General features: G+C 39.2%; 1 long non-coding RNA gene across 1 annotated transcript; it reads right to left on the reverse strand.

The window, feature by feature from the left end:
• Positions 1 to 6494: 6494 nt before the first annotated feature.
• Positions 6495 to 12580, reverse strand: LOC103277655 (uncharacterized). The gene is made up of 3 exons (XR_505591.3): positions 12514 to 12580; positions 7729 to 7883; positions 6495 to 6621 (listed from the first exon to the last, which is right to left on the reverse strand). It is a non-coding gene; the product is annotated as an uncharacterized LOC103277655 (long non-coding RNA).
• Between the last annotated feature and the right edge of the window lie 4329 nt (positions 12581 to 16909).

Raw genomic sequence — 16909 nt, forward strand, 5'->3', positions numbered from 1 at the left:
CTGAGTCCTACTGAAAGTTGGAGGAACTCTGCTTGGATTCACTGATGGTTTAATTAGCAGGGTTAAATCACCCAATTGGTCAAAAACCCCTGAAAAATGGAAGTATTATTTTGTGAGACAAACTGAAGTAATGGGGATGGGTGGGCAAGAACCTTAATCTCTGTGACAACCTCTCTTGGGTATTACAATTCACATCCTTCTCTATGCTTGTTTGAAAGAGAAAGTTTTTTTCCCTATTATTGCTTTCACCCTTACATGATCCTTATTTCCCATATTGCTCTCACATGTATGATTATTAATTTATCATTCTTAAATTATTTTTATACTCTACCTGTCTTCCAATGAGTTCAAAGTGACTGTCCTTTCCCCCCACTTATCTTCCCAACCACACTGCAGCACGGTAAGTGTGACTATTTCAGCCAGAGAGTTTCATGATTCAGTGAGAAATTGAGCCAGATTGTACACTCCAATCACTCATTCTAATGTTTTAACATACATTGGTTCTCACTATACCACACGCAGTAGAGGAAGACTTTATAGATCTATCTTTGAGTTATTTCTTATATTATTTATTTATTCGATGCATAACCCAACATTCCATTGTGCACGATCCCCACATTTTCCAACAGTTTCAGTAGACCTTAATAGGTATTGTGTCAAACTGAACTACTTTAACCTTCAGAAACCTTGCTGTCTAAAGAGGACTAGCACTACTTTATACTGTGCCAAATGGATGCATCAGAAGGTAACTGAAGTTAATGGTGACTGAGGTCACAAAAAGTCCAAATGCATCACTTCCTATGTCAGATTTCTGGGGCAGATAATTCACTGAAGTAATCAACACAGTCTTTCAGTCAGAAAGACAGATTAAAATGTATTCTATTCAGAAATCTCTAGAGACAAGACACTTTCCACATGCTGCTGTGTCTATCTCAAAATTGGAATATTAGAAACTGGCCAGTGTTTAGCAAAGTTGTCACCCACCATTTCCTTCAGACAAGATGGAAGAACCCCTTGTCACAAAGAAACATTCACTACTCCTTTACTCACTTTGTTATATGCTGCGATGGCCCTGCATCTATATGATTCAGTAAATCAATTAAGATGCTTCTTTGATTGCTTGTGCTCTGAGCTCATGCTGACTTGGAAAGATGTTGTATAAATTCATCTCCAGTTTTATTGGTCCCATGACAGAAGTCTGTCTAAATTGTGCTCTCTAGTCCTATTCTAAAGTGGCCATTTAAAATGGCGAACTTCAGCTTACTGGTGTGATATATATACCATCCATTTTCCAATATAGAGCCATTGACTGAGATCCAAAATAGGACTGCAGGAAACATAAATAAAAGGATGCTTCTCTCAATGGATCTACTTCTGTTGCTTTTGCCTCTCCAACACATTAAACAACATTTTCATTTTGAATGTTTATACAACTAAATCCCATCAGAATTTTCCACTAGTAATGCAACATGTATTTGCAAAACTGGTGATGAATATATAGTTTGGAAACCTGAATGTGCCTGGAAACATTTTTAGATGTCCTTTTCCATGTTTTTTGGGAATTGGCATTTGTTATTTCCCACTGCTAGGCTTGTAAAGGGTCTTGTATGCTGGGATTTATCTGTCTTTCACAAGAAAACTGTTGTGTGTTACAGAAATATACCAGTGCCACTCAAAGAACACATCAAAGATTAGAGGCTGCAACTGTAACAATGATGGGTAAATAAATGAATGTTTGGGGTCACTGGAAATATAGCAGAAAAATAATCTATCGGTGGGAGTGCTCTCAATTCATGGGGGTGTGTTTGGTTTCTTATTCTATACAAACTAAGGCCAGTACATATTAGATTAATCTCTCCAGATTTATTAGATGTTGTCAACCAGTATTGTGGAATATTTTCAAACCAACATGGATATGCACAGTGGTGGCTGGAGGCTTCCATAACGATGGATCAGTGTTGGATTTTAGTCCAAGGTACTGAACTACCCCCAAAATAGAGTCAGTACTTGGATTGTTTCTTTAGGGTATGGATTAAAACCCATTAATATTTAGCATCTTATAGACATGGAAACCACTAGGCACCACTGGCTAAACTATGAAGGAGTTGGGGAAAATTCAGCAGTAGTTAGAATTACAACCCTAGAAATAAAGGTGAAGGAGCCAGAGACAAAACCTAGAGATGGAAGTGGTCAATATAACCACTTATATTTCTTTGGTAGTGCTGTGTTTGCTAAGTGTACACTGTCTTTCCCCTTCCAAAAATTAGTATCTTCCAGTTTGAGCCAGTGTGATGGCTGAAGATCAATGATGATGCTTTTCATTCGTAAACCTTGTTATCATTGTTAATGCTGTCAATAGTTTATTGACAGCATCAACAAACATAACTGATAAACAGGCATATACAACAAAACAGGAAAATGTCTGTCATTTCTTTCCCTTCAGAGCTTGTTTGTTTTTTTCACTCACTTTTTCAGATTTTAGTCTCATTCCTTATCTACTTCTTATTTCAGGAGGCAAATGTTTTCCAGTAATTTGTATTGTTGAATGTCTTTAAAAGAACCAGGCAATGAGATTATCCACGATGCACAGTTATAGTAAATTAATGATCCTTTAGCCACTATATTTTCATCCCATGAAATCTTGGGATATGTAGTTTGGTAAGATATGTAATTAGAATTCTGTAATGCACTCACTAAACCAACTCATTAATCAACCAATATATGTCATACATATATATATATATATACACACACACACACACACACACACACACACACACACACACACACTAGCTGTGCCCGGCCATGCTTTGCTGTGGCGAAGTCTGGTGGTATGGGAAATAAAGTATTGTGGAATTGTTGGTAGTTAAGGTAAAGGGGAAAGGTTTTCCCCTGACATTAAGTCCAGTCGTGTCTGACTCTGGGGATTGGTGCTCATCTCCATTTCTAAGCCAAAGAGCTGGCGTTGTCCGTAGACTCCTCCAAGGTCATGTGGCATGACTGCATGGAGCGCCGTTACCTTCCCGCCGGAGCAGTACCTATTCATCTATTGTCATTTGCATGTTTTTGAACTTTAGGGTTGGCAGAAGCTGGGGCTAACAGTGGGGGCTCTCTCCGCTCCCCCAATTCAAACCTGTAACCTTTCGGTCCAGAAGTTCAGCAGCTCAGCACTTTAACATGCTGCGCCATCAGGGAATATTATTTCCTAAAGGTTGTGAATATACAATATTTCTGATTGTTATTTTTTTGTCTGTTCAAGGGAAGTATGAATGCTGGAATTAGGTAAAATGATTAGCATGTAATGGCCTTGCAGCTTTAAAGCGTGGCTGTTTCCTCCCTGAGTGAATTTTTTGTTGGGAGGTGTTAGCTGGCCCTGATTGTTTCCTGTCTGGAATTCCCTTGTTTTCAGAGTGGTGTTGTTTGCGATATTTTATGTGCTTCTACTGTCTGTGGCCCTCAGAAAACAGAGAGATTATATTGTTCTGTATTATTCTACCACAGTAATTATTTCATATTACAGTAGAATCTCAATTATCCAACATTTGCTTATCCAATGTTCTGGATTATCCAACGCAGTCTGCCTTTTAGTAGTCAATGTTTTTGTAGTCAATGTTTTAAATTCATTGTGATATTTTGGTGCTAAATTTGTAAATACAGTAATTACAACATAGCATTACTGAGCATTGAACTACTTCTTCTGTCAAATTTGTTGTATAACATGATGTTTGGTGCTTAATTTGTATAATCATTACCTAATTTGATGTTTAATTGGCTTTTCCTGAATCCCTTCTTATTATCCAACTTATCCAACGTTCTGCCGGCCTGTTTATGTTGGATAAGTGAGACTCTACTGTATATTTATAATCTTATCTGCTTAGAACTGGATTATATGAGGCCCCTTCTACACAGCTGTATAAAATGCACACTGAAGTGAATTATCTGGCAGTGTGGACTCAAGATAATGCAGTTCAAAGCAGATAATATAAGATTATAAATGGGTAATATAGCTGTGTGGAAGGGCCTTGAGTCTACACTGCCATATAATCCAGTTAAAATCAGATAATCTGTATTTTATAGGCAGTGGGGAAGAGGCCTGAGGCCTAACTGTGCCTGTCCCCTGAGCTGAGTAGGTTGTTAGAAGACCAAGTGGGCAGAGTTTAGCCTTGTAACTGGCAGCAATTGGATAAAAAACAATTATTGCTCTCTCTCTAATTAGGACTTTATTTTTCTTTTCTTTTTGTTGTATGAACGTAGAGGCATGGATGAGGGGTTGTGTTGCCAAGTTTAGTGTTTCTGGGATGTGTAGTTTTGTTGTTTTGTCCTAGGCTGATTTTTTAAAATCCTTTTATAGATAGATAGATAGATAGATAGCAGGATTCTACTGAATGAAGCCATGGCAGTTAATATTGTATCAAAATGATATAATTTTATAGTGTGGATCAGTGAAATAAGATTTTACTTGATATAGACAACCAGAATTTTCAAGGATGAACAAGAGAGTGAGACATTTGCCACTGCTGGGATAAAATACCCAATGTAATTCTACCCTTACAAGATAGCCTGTTTTCATTGACAAGACCAAACACATTTTATGATGACTAGAATTGGTGACCTGTTCATTTTTATCTTCATGTAATCACTGGAGGTCCACAGTATCATAGCACTGTTGCAATACATTCATTTCACAGTTAAAAACCCATAAATTATATTGGAACTCCAATGGCTCAAATATTAATTACCAAATCACAGCACAATTAGAAGTTAATATGATTTTGTCTCATGCAAATTAAGGTGTTTAGTAACCTCCAAGTGGAAATGCAGTGACAGATACAATACAAAAGACTTGCCCTGATGTATCTCAAAGATTTTGTGACTAAAGCAGAGCTAATGGGATATTGTTGCCATAAAGTAGCTAAATCACCCGTAACTTGCTTTTCTTCATTTTTGAAAACATCTTATGAGCTATCAAAGCATGTTAATGACTCTTCTATCAAGAACAGTTCTCCATGATATGATTAAACAATCAGCATCATCATCATGACAGTACAGCCAACTCCGAATAAGAATTGTTTGGAGGGGGGGGGGCATGAATGAGAGAATGCTACAGGATATACTGCCCTTTGGTCTGATTTATAGGACTCATTTCATGTCCAATGTATTCTCAGCATACTAGCAATGGAAGAACAGTCTTCTAAGCCAAACATGTTTGCATGTGTAGTCCCCAGATTTAACACCCAATGGGAGTAGAAAGAGCTAAGTTAACTATAAATCTTAAAGACATTGTTGAAATGCCAATGAAAATGTTTGGTTAGGTGGGTGGGTGAAGAATGTGGCTAAGTCTTTTCCTGGTGGTCTTACTTCCTTTTAAGAGCAGGTGACTGTATGGCAAAAATTTCATGGTATTTGAAAATGTTGCCTCCCAGAAAGAATAATTCTACCTTAACCTTCCGTCTGATGTGTTACCTTTCATTCGGCATGGTGCTTTTTTGACAAAAGGCATTCAAACATAGGATCTTCCACATGCATAGAAAGCAAAGTGGTACAGATCCAAAACTGTACTGTGTGTTTTACGCACTGTGGTTTTCTGACTGGTAAGGAAGCCGACAGTCACCACTGTGGACTGGTGGATCATCATCCCTGAAGTTCTAACATGCTCATTTCCAAACAATGGCTAGAGCTATCTGTACACACCCATGAACTACTTAGGTAAAGACATCTAATAATCATACATATGCGCTTGTAATTTGAACTCTTTAAAAGTAAGAAAAATGTATTTCAATTGTGCCCCATCAGCTTGTAAGAAATTTTCCCTCCAGATTTCAACTGTCTTTTATCTGGCTTCGAAGGACCTATTTCTTCACCCCTCTATTGCCCTTTCCATTTTTCTTGTGTGTCCTCTCTTATTTAGACTGTAAGCCTGAGGCCAGAAAATTTTCAAATAAACTATTTCTAAGGCACTCAGGGAGACCTTTTAGCTGAAGGACAGAGTATAAATGCTACAAACAAACAAACTTGAACAAAACATTATTATACTCCTTTATACAAAAAAGAACTTAAGATGAATTTTGGTATATAACAGCATTACTTAATGGGCTGTTAGGATCAGATGCTAGTAACTAAATCAAAAGTGCCATGCTCAAATTATGAGTGATATTATTTTCTATATTAGCATCTTAACTTGTTATAAATGCCTTTTCAGAATAATGCATATTGGTGACATGAACAAAGCTTGATAAGAATTATAAGTCCAATTAATCACACACATGCATACACTGGGGCAGATTTTTCACAAGCAATCTGCGTTTGCAATGTTTGTGCATTAAGTCATTAATGCAGTAGGAAAATGTTTCTACTCTATCCAGAATTGTATTGGGACTTGTCATGAAAATTATGCCTGGAAAGATCATATAATCTTGTAAGTGAGGGAAATAATAGAAGTACATCAGACAAAACCCAGGCTTGCTAGCTTTTAAAGAGGATTTCTGCTTCCAAACAATGGAAATGTGAAATCATTTCTCACCTTGTAAAAGTCAAAGGCAGTCTCTGCATTTTCATTATTGTGTTGAAATCCAAATATTATTCTTCCATTCTCTAACTCATTCTCATCACTGTGTGATCAAACTATAGCCAGGAAAGGAAAGGTTAGATTTATCAATCAAAGTTTGCTACCAGCATTCTAAATAATTGAACCCTCTGGAAAAACAAGCCTTATGTATTCCTTTTTTGTTTTTTCAATATCTCTATAAAAAGTCATTTCAATATGTTTGGTTTTGTGGCAGGAGATTTTTATGAAGTGTTTATCCTTTTCACAGTTCTCGACAGAAGAGCTGATATATACATATAAATATATTTGCAGTTCAGGTCTCAGCAAACTTTCCAGAACAATTGCAAAGTTTTCCCCCTTAATAATATTTTGCTTTTTTGTGCCTTCATAACAACCATACGGAAACAAGGGCAAATTAGGTATTTCATGAAATGCAGTGATTTGCACCTCTTCAAAACATTGAACAGAATGAAATGGGAGAACTTTTGAGACAGCATAGTGTAATGCCTACTACTTATCAATGTACTTTGGAAATGCAAGTTGAGCATCCATTATCTGGAATTTTGAAATCCGAAATTCTCCAAAATCCCAAATTGTCCATATAGGTGGCTAAGATAGTCACACCTTTCCTTTCAGATAGTTCAGTGTATATAAAAGAAATAAAATAATGTGCAAAATAAACTTCCGACTGCATGTTTAAGTAAATGGAACATAAATTATTTCCATCTTTACCTAGAGCCCTATCTCCAATATATCTCCTTATGTATGTATATGCTAATAGAGGCATTCCAAAATGGAAAACAAAACCTAAAGTATTTTGGAGAAGGGATACCCAAACTTTAGGTATTTTTAAGTGCTCCCTAAACTTGAAACTTAACAGACAAAAGGATTTGGCCTTGCAGTACATTGTTTTCCCTTTGTTTAATAAAGGTATGTAAGCATTCCAAAAAAAAAAAAAAGTCTAAGTTAAAGAATCATTATCCAGGCAAACAGAATTACTTCCAAGGTCTATTGATTGCAATAAAAGAAAATGAAAAGCGTTCTTAAAGAATTTAACTATTAAAATGAACAATATTTGGAAATTGGTCTCTTTGCAAAATAGGATGGTATTATTGTCATTTTTAAAACAGAACAAATAAAATAAAATAAAATAGAGTTAAAATCCTGAAATCAAAAGGCGCTACCCATCAGAATGATCGGTGAAAATACTGAGTGTTGCAGAAGCTGCCAGGCAGGGCAGGCTCTGTTGACGTTGCAGGACCCTGCCATACTGTATCCAAGGTGAGAAATGAAGGCGCAATAAGGAGGCCCCTCTGGAGACAGGAGGATAATTAGACATCTGGAGACAGGAAGATAATTGTAAGTTAATAAATATAAGTTAAAGAGAGCCATTGTGAAATAGCGGCTTACATGTTGGACTACGACACTGGGGTACTAGGTTTTGAATTTCTGCTTAGCTACTAGGTAACCTTGGGCAAGTCAGACACTTCAAACCTCAGAGGAAGAGAAAGGCAACCACCTATGAACAATATATGCCTAGGAAATTCCATGATTGGTTCATTTTAGGGTCAACATTTTTCAGAAATGACTTGAAGGCACACAACAACAAATAAGTAAATAGTATCAATTTGTCCCTATGGAAAAGAATCGAAGAGGGGGGAACTCCTGAGGGAAGGACAACACCTTGTTCCAGTCTCTCATATAGTAGCCTACTATCAGGCAAAATGTGGTTTTGGAAGACCATATAGATACCGTAGGTTTACTAAATTTGGTTAGGTATGTTTGGTGAAGATGTTTTCTTTGGACATTTGGGCAGAAATAAATATCTCAGAGTAAGCAGTTTTGGAGGAGGAGAAAATTGATTTTATTATTGATTTTATTATGTGAGATGGAGTCAAGCCTCTACAGCCATTTTCTTTAAGTAACACAAATGAATGCATCCAATACTAGTTCAACCACTCTATATATTCATGCATAATTCTAGAAATGTTAGTAAAGCCTGGGCTGACTTATCTAAAACTCAGTGTGAGTACTATACTTTAACTCTTATAAAAAAGGGAACCATCCTGTTTTCTGAGTAGAGTGGCAAAAGACAAGAGCTTAGTCTATCTGGGAAGAACCTAAAAGAAGCAACACCTTCCCTCTATCTGCTATGGTGCCACATCTAGCATTTATAAAAGCTTGGATGGAGATATGGTAGCAGCCCCAATGGCCACAATGTAACATTGGTGTTTTACCCTCTCCTGGAAATGATCCTCAACTTATCCATGGGTCATAGCAAAATCCATAAGTTTGGATGCAAAGTGCCCTCAGTGTATACGTGAAGTTGACTTAAATAGCATATATAGTTTTTACCCATGCTGAACTATTGTCAGATGACATATCAGAAATTACTATATTTGATGCATAGTTCTTTGAGTAAACTAAGATTGCTTAGATAGGCATCAGAATTTGTAGGATTAGCCTATGTAGGTGTCATGGGACCAATTCCAAGAGCTAAGTTTGCAAGCTCTTGAATCGGAGCCATAACAAATTACACTCCTCTACATCTCACACGGGACACCTGGCAGCGGAGCCTGGGAAACACAGGAGAGAAACCAAAACAATTTTAATGAGTAACTGTTTTGTAGTGATGATATTTAAGTGCGATGTGACGTTGAAACAAAGGTGATAAAGGTGATTGTATGTAAACATTATGCCATTCTCAACTTTGTTCATGTCGAGAGTTCTTCAATAAAGATCCTGTTTGATAGCAGCCACCAGTGGTCTGTCTTCATGCCGGTCGTTTGAAGTGAGCACGACATGTAGGTCTAGGCCCCTTGGCATTATAGGCATTACTATATTTACTCTAATCTAGTGCAACATCAAATCTAATGTGCACCTCAGTTTTCAAGACCCTGAAACCAAAAAAGGATTTGCTGGCAAATGTAATGTGCAGCAGAAATAGAATAGAAAGAAGGTACAAGAAAGAAGGGGAGGAAGGTGCCTCTAAAGAAAGGGCAAAGAGAGAAAGAGAATAGAAAGAAGGTACAAGAAAGAAGGGGAGGAAGGTTGAGAAGGTACAATAGGGAATCCACTGTTTAATGCATGTACACATTTTCTCATAGTTTGTATGCAGAAACTCTCTCCCCGAGTTTTCACAAAGTTATATTCTCTTGTCTCTGCTTTTAGCTCTGAAATCTCAAGTCATGGAAGGATGCTGACCTGATAAAGCTATTAGTATACCAGGAGCAAACCAGATTAATAATAATAATGTGGGCATTATTGGAGACAGTGTGCATTGTACCCAGAGCCGGCTCTACATAATTTTCAAGAGTAGGCGAACAGAATTTTGGTGCCCCCCCCCCGAATTTTGGCACCCCCCCCACACCAATTGCTCCCATATAAAATTATCAAAGCAGATAATCCACATTATCTGCTTTGAACTGGATTATCTGAGTCCACACTGCCATATAATCCAGTTCAAAGCAGATGATCTGGATTTTATATGGCAGTGTAGAAGGGGTCTTCTACACTCCCATATAAGATTATCAAAGCAGAAAATACACATTATCTGCTTTGAACTGGATTATCTGAGTCCACACTGCCATATAATCCAGTTCAAAGCAGACGATCTGGATTTTATATGGCAGTGTAGAAGGGGCCTTCTACACTCCCATATAAGATTATCAAAGCAGAAAATACACATTATCTGCTTTGAACTGGATTATCTGAGTCCACACTGCTATATAATCCAGTTCAAAGCAGACGATCTGGATTTTATATGGCAGTGTAGAAGGGGCCTTCTACACTCCCATATAAGATTATCAAAGCAGAAAATACACATTATCTGCTTTGAACTGGATTATCTGAGTCCACACTGCCATATAATCCAGTTCAAAGCAGATGATCTGGATTTTATATGGCAGTGTAGAAGGGGCCTTCTACACTCCCATATAAGATTATCAAAGCAGAAAATACGCATTATCTGCTTTGAACTGGATTATCTGAGTCCACACTGCCATATAATCCAGTTCAAAGCAGATGATCTGGATTTTATATGGCAGTATAGAAGGGGCCTTCTACACTCCCATATAAGATTATCAAAGCAGATAATCCACATTATCTGCTTTGAACTGGATTATCTGAGTCCACACTGCCATATAATCCAGTTCAAAGCAAATGATCTGGATTTTATATGGCAGTGCAGAAGGGGCCTTCTACACTCCCATATAAGATTATCAAAGCAGATAATCCACATTATCTGCTTTGAACTGGATTATCTGAGTCCACACTGCCATATAATCCAGTTCAAAGCAGATGATCTGGATTTTATATGGCAGTGTAGAAGGGGCCTTCTACACTCCCATATAAGATTATCAAAGCAGATAATCCACATTATCTGCTTTCAACTGGATTATCTGGGTCCACACTGCCATATAATCCAGTTCAAAGCAGATGATCTGGATTTTATATGGCAGTGCAGAAGGGGCCATTATCAAGCCTAAAACAGCAATGTAGTGGTTTGAGCATTGAACGATGGCTCTTGAGACCTGGGTTCAAATTCTTTGCTGTGCTATGGAAGCCCATTAGGTGACCTTTGGTAAGTCACACTCTCTCAGCCTCTGAGGAAAGCAGCAGCATCCTCTCTTTGAACAAGTCTTGCCAAGCAACCCCTGTGTTTGGATTGCCATAAATTAGGAATGGCTTGAAGGTACAATGACCTAATCTCACCTAAAACTAGGAAATGAAGCACCTAAATATTAGGAATAATGTTTGTATTCTGTGTGATAGTGGAATTGATTGTATGGGACTGTTGTGGACTTTCCATCTTTGGGGGAAGATGGTCATCTTTCAGGAATGATTTAAGTGTGTATTGCTATATGACAGAATGCGGTTGAATGTGATGGCCATTAAGGTCCCTTCTAATTTTAACATTTTATGATTCTACTAGCCAGTTGCTGTGGCATAGTCAATTGGTCACCCTGATTAGCACTTAATGGCCTTGGAGCCTGAAAGCCTGGCTTATTCCTCCCTGGGGGAATACTTTGTTGGGTGGTGTTAGCTGGCCCTGATTGTTGCCTGTCTGCAATTCCTCTGTTTTCTGTGTATTGCTCTTTATTCACTGTCCTGGTTTTAAAGTGTTTTAATGGTGGTTGCCAGGTTTTGTCGATTTTCAATGGTTTATATAAGTATGGAATAATGTCCAGTGTGGGAGAAAGAACTCTTGTCTGTTGGAGGCATATGTGAATGTTGCAACTGGCCACCTTGATTAGCATTGAATGGCCTTGCAGCTGCAAAGTCAATCAGGGAGGGTGGGGGCAAGTGGAGTGTATATATACCTGTGGAATGATGTCCAGGGTAGAAGAACTGTTGAAGGCAAGTGGGAATGTTGCCATTGGCCAGATTGATTAGCACTGAATGGCCTTGCAGCTGCAAAATCAATCAGGGAGGGTGGGGGCAAGTGGAGCGTATATATACCTGTGGCATGATGTCTAGGGTAGAAGAAAGAACTGTTGGAGGCAAGTGGGAATTTGCCATTGGCCAAATTGATTAGCAATAAATAGCTTTGCAGCCTTGTAGCTTCAAAGGCTGGCTGCTTCATGCCTAGGGGAATCCTTTGTTGGGAGGTATTAGCTGGCTCTTCCTGTCATAGATGTGGGTGAAACGTCAGGAGAGGGATATAAATAAATTAATTAAAAGCAGGAAGCTGCCAGGCTTTGAAGCTGCAAGGCTATTCAATGCTAATCAAGCTGGCCAATTCCAACATTAACACTTGCCTCAAGCAGACAAGAGTTCTGTCTCTCACCCTGGACCTTCCATAGATATATAAACCCCACTTGCCTAGTTTCCAACAGACCTCACAATCTCCGAGGATGCCTGCCCCATGGGCAAAATGCCAGAAGACAATGCCTCCCGACACGGCCACACAGCCTGGAAAACTCACAGCAACCCACAAATAAAAAGCAGTTTCTAAATTTCTAGCCTACCTCGCAGGGCGCGCGTTGCTGGCCTGGCTGCTGCTAATGGAGGAAAGCAACAGGAGGGGGCGTGGCTTCCAGGCCCGGGCGAGGGAGGGAGGGAGGGAGAAAAGGAAGGCGAGCTCCCATAGGCCAGTATCGGCTGAAACAGCGCCAAATAGCCAATGGGAGCCCATCCTGAGCAAGAAGGAGAGATCCACCCGGCCTTTCCCACTTCGTGTGTCCTTTCCATTTTGCATGTGCAGGCAGCCCTGGCTCTCCGGCTGTAAAGGCAAAGGGGAGGGAAGCCGAAGCAGGTCCAAGGAGGCCAACCTGGCTCTCATCTGCTGCCAAACGGGGGAAGAGAGGCACTGCTTTGTCCCAAAGGGCGCCCGCCCAGAGCTTCAGCGAGGCTCCTTTGCCCCAGCGCCCTCCAAAGCATCTCCAGGAGGCAAGCCCCAGCAGCCTGGACTTCAGCTCAGCTGGGCAGCCCTTTCCAAACTCAGGAGGATGAGTGCACAGAGAGAGAGAGAGAGGTGGGGGCGGGGCGGAGGGCCAAAGGGGACAGGAAGCCAGAGAGGAAGGCATGGAAGGAGGCAGGGAGGGAAGGATCCTGCTGAGAGGAGGCCGGGGTGCGTGTGCACACACGCGCGCGCTCCCGGGAGCGCCTCAACTGCGCCCAGAACAGAATTGCGCCACAGGCAAGTGCCTAGTTCACCTGGCGGTTGAACCGCCTCTGATTGTACCCCAAAATCTACACACTTCCATCCAAAATACAGACCCTCACTGCCTTATCATCAGTGGATCCTCTCTTTGCAATGAACAAGAAAGCAAAACAGTACCTGGTTTGGGGCATGATAGTTTTGCATTCTGTGCAGCGTCCCATACATTACTGATGCAATTTTACTGAGGAAAAGGGAAGTTTCTGGCAGGATTATATTTTAAAACCTGACACAGAACACTGTTCATTTGATTTATTTAGGGAAGTTGCAATCATCTCAATTTAAAATAGCTTAAAGCCCCTGTGAATCAATGAGCCCTTTTTAGCCATGAGTGTCATCATGCTTTGAAGCTCATTTTGGTCAGAATTTGTTAACAATTCCTGATAATACTACACCTAGAGCAAGTAAAAGATAGTATGCAGTCTGGCAAATGATGTCTTTTCATTTCTTTATACTAGGTTTTATGTGCTTGTGCCTAGACAGAGGAATTCAGATTCTAAAAGAGATCATAACCATCATAAATACTCCCACTACTCCTATCTCTCAGTTCTCTCAACCTCATTTTATATTTATCAGACACAGTAACTCTTAAAATAGAGCGAACAATGTGCCACTCTCCACCTGTTGCTAGACCAAAACTCTCATCAGTCCCAGCCAGCATAGCCAAAGGGAAGAGATCAGGGAAGGTTCAAGTCAAAAATCCTTGAAAAGCCACAAGTTCCCCGCTCATGTTTTACAATTATTTCCAAGCTAGGTTGGAAGTTTTATAATTTGGAAGGGCTCAGAAACTGATTTTCTTTAAAAAAAAATGTACTCTTGAGTTTCAATATGTTTCTGAACTGCAGCTTCCATCATACCCCCATCTAAATATGCTTGATGTTACCATTGGAAGTTTCAGTCTAAAAACAAGGAGAGACCCAGGGTTGTTATATGTTTTCCGAGCTGTATGGCCATGTTACAGAAGTATTCTCTCCTGGTGTTTTGCCCACATCTATGGCAGGCATCCTCAGAGGTTGTGAGGTATGGAGAAAACTAAGCAAGGAAGGTTTATATATTTTTGGAAAGTCCAGGGTGAGAGAAGAACTCTTGTCAGTTGGAGGTCAGTGTGAATGTTGTAGTTAATCACCTAATTAGCATTGAATATCTTCATCTCCTGGTTTCTTCCTGCCTGGGGACATCAGAGTCGTTATTCAGAGTCATTAGCTGCCTCTGATTGATTCATGTCTGGAACTCCTCTGTTTTCAGTGTGTTGCTTCTTATTTACTGTTCTGATTTTTGAGTTTTTTAACACTGGTAGCCAGATTTTGTTCATTTTCATGGTTTCTTCCTTTCTGTTGAAGTTGTCCACATGCTTTTGAATTTCATTGGCTTCTCTGTGTAGTCTGACATGATAGTTGCTGGAGTGGTCGAGCATTTCTGTGTTCTCAAATAATATACTGTGTCCAGGTTGGTTCATCAAGTGCTCTGCTATGAGAATAAGGACAAAGATCTACCCAGAGGAAAGGTGTTCTTACCTTTCAAGGGAACCACTGATCGCATAGGCAAACTGATGAAGAAACACAAGCTATAAACTATCTACAGACCTACTAAGAAAATCCAACAAATGCTACGTTCAGCGAAGGACAAGAGGGATCCTTCAGCTGTGGACACGTCTACATAGGGACCACCAAACACAGCGCCCAAACATGAGTCAAAGAACATGAAAGGCACTGCAGACTAACCCAAACAGAGAAGTCAGCCATAGCAGAGCACTTGATGAACCAACCTGGACACAGTATATTATTTAAGAACACAGAAATGCTCGACCATTCCAGCAACTATCATGTCACAATAGAGGATGGAAAGATTTCTGGAGAGGTGTTCTTTTAGATAAAATAAATTAGTGTTTCTTTTTATTTATGTTTTTTCCACTTTTGTGGGGGGCTGTGAACCTAACTCCCACAAATATACAGTGGGCCTACTGTAGTTGTTCATCTCTGGTTTGAGGCCATTGTGTGAGTTTATAGGTAAAATGAGATTTGAGCACAGACTATCTTGGTAGATGAAAACCTCTAAGAGGCAGCTATTATTTAAAGAAATTCTTGAGGGAAAGGAAAAATTGGTAAAACTGTAAAATTGCTTCGACTTTGCTTTTGAAAAATGGAGCAATGGAACTGTCAGAAAGCAGAGTTACAAAAGTAATCTTAAAAAGATATTTATGAAAATAATTTTATTCTTCCCTTTTATCATGACATCTCAGGGCAGCAAAAAGATGAAATCTTATAAACAAATTTAAACAATGCCAAATCAAAATCAATAAATAATTTAAAGAAGAAAAATATATTAAATCATTCCACAAAGTTATAAGAGCTTTACAAAGCTGAATGGGTAAAAACCTTAAAAGCAAATACGTCCTCAAAGTCTTTATCAAAAAGCTCTTTTTTGACCTGGTGCCAAAAGTTCTTGTTTTCTCTTGTTGTTGTTTTTTTAAGTGCTTGGTCTGGGTGGAACCAATTTCTGTAAATTGGTTGATGCCAAAGTCACAACTATTGGAACCTAAACAGAGCTCAAGGCTAAAAATACATTGTGACACACCTCTCCCAACCACAAGTTTAAACAACACAAGATAGCAACACCGAGATCAGCTACATGGCATTAATTCTTAACTATCTTTGTCATGCTTGCAAGACATTTAAATATTTCACAAGTATTTCGTGTTTCCTCAGCAAAAAGGTTCTCCTCCCTCTTGTCTTTTACAGATTGATAAATGAAAAATAGATGAGTTGTATAGTGCAGGAGGATGGTTGTAATTGGCAATGGCCATATTTGAGCCAGCCAATCATATGATGCTGAGAAGATGGGCAAGATTTTCAGATCACAATTAAGGCATTTTTGTTTTGTTTTAATATATATAAAATATTGGAAGAGTCCAAGTAAAGCCCTGAACCATTAGAAAACAGGGGAATAAAGAATGGAGGCCTGACCATGTCATGGTTTGCAAAGGTACTGTGCTGTGTGTTAACTGGGAAATGAAGTGCTTGAAGCCGATTGGCTGAGCCTACAAAGACCTGGGGATTGATTTGATACTGTTTCTGTTCTGCTGCTGCAGTTGTGCAGTTTTTAAAGGTGTGCAGTTTTTAAAGCAAACTCTAGATTATTGTTTAGTTCTGAGTCCAAGTGACAATTTGAGTTTGCAGGTATATACGTACAGTGACTTTGGAAATAGCAACGACAGAAAATCAACCACAGGGATTTTGGTCAAGTTTGCAGGCACAGTTGTGTATTGGAAATCCAAGAAACAGGGGTACGTAGCCTTAAGCTCAAGTGAGACAGAGTTTGGTGCCGTGAGCATGACATACACTGAGATCTGTGTAATAAAGAGGTTATTACGGGATTTACGGATTCCAGTTGAAGATCCCACAACTATCTTTGAGGACAATCAGACACGCATTCACATGGCTACCCAGACCAGGGTGAAGAAGGAGCAAGTATGTAAACATTAAGTACGCTTGTGTCAGGGATGCAGTAAAGAATGGGGAAATTGATTTAGTGTATTGCAACACCAATTCAAATTTGGCTGATTTTTTTTACCAAACCACTAGGAGTTCAAAGACATTTAGCAGTATTGAATGATTTATCTATTTTTAAATGTACTGTTTGAATAGGAAATGTGTTTTTTTCCAGTCAACACAAGGAAAGGGGTGTCATGGTTTGCAAAGGCACTG

This window comes from Anolis carolinensis, chromosome 2 (genome assembly GCF_035594765.1).
Source record: "Anolis carolinensis isolate JA03-04 chromosome 2, rAnoCar3.1.pri, whole genome shotgun sequence".
Lineage (NCBI taxonomy): Eukaryota > Metazoa > Chordata > Lepidosauria > Squamata > Dactyloidae > Anolis > Anolis carolinensis.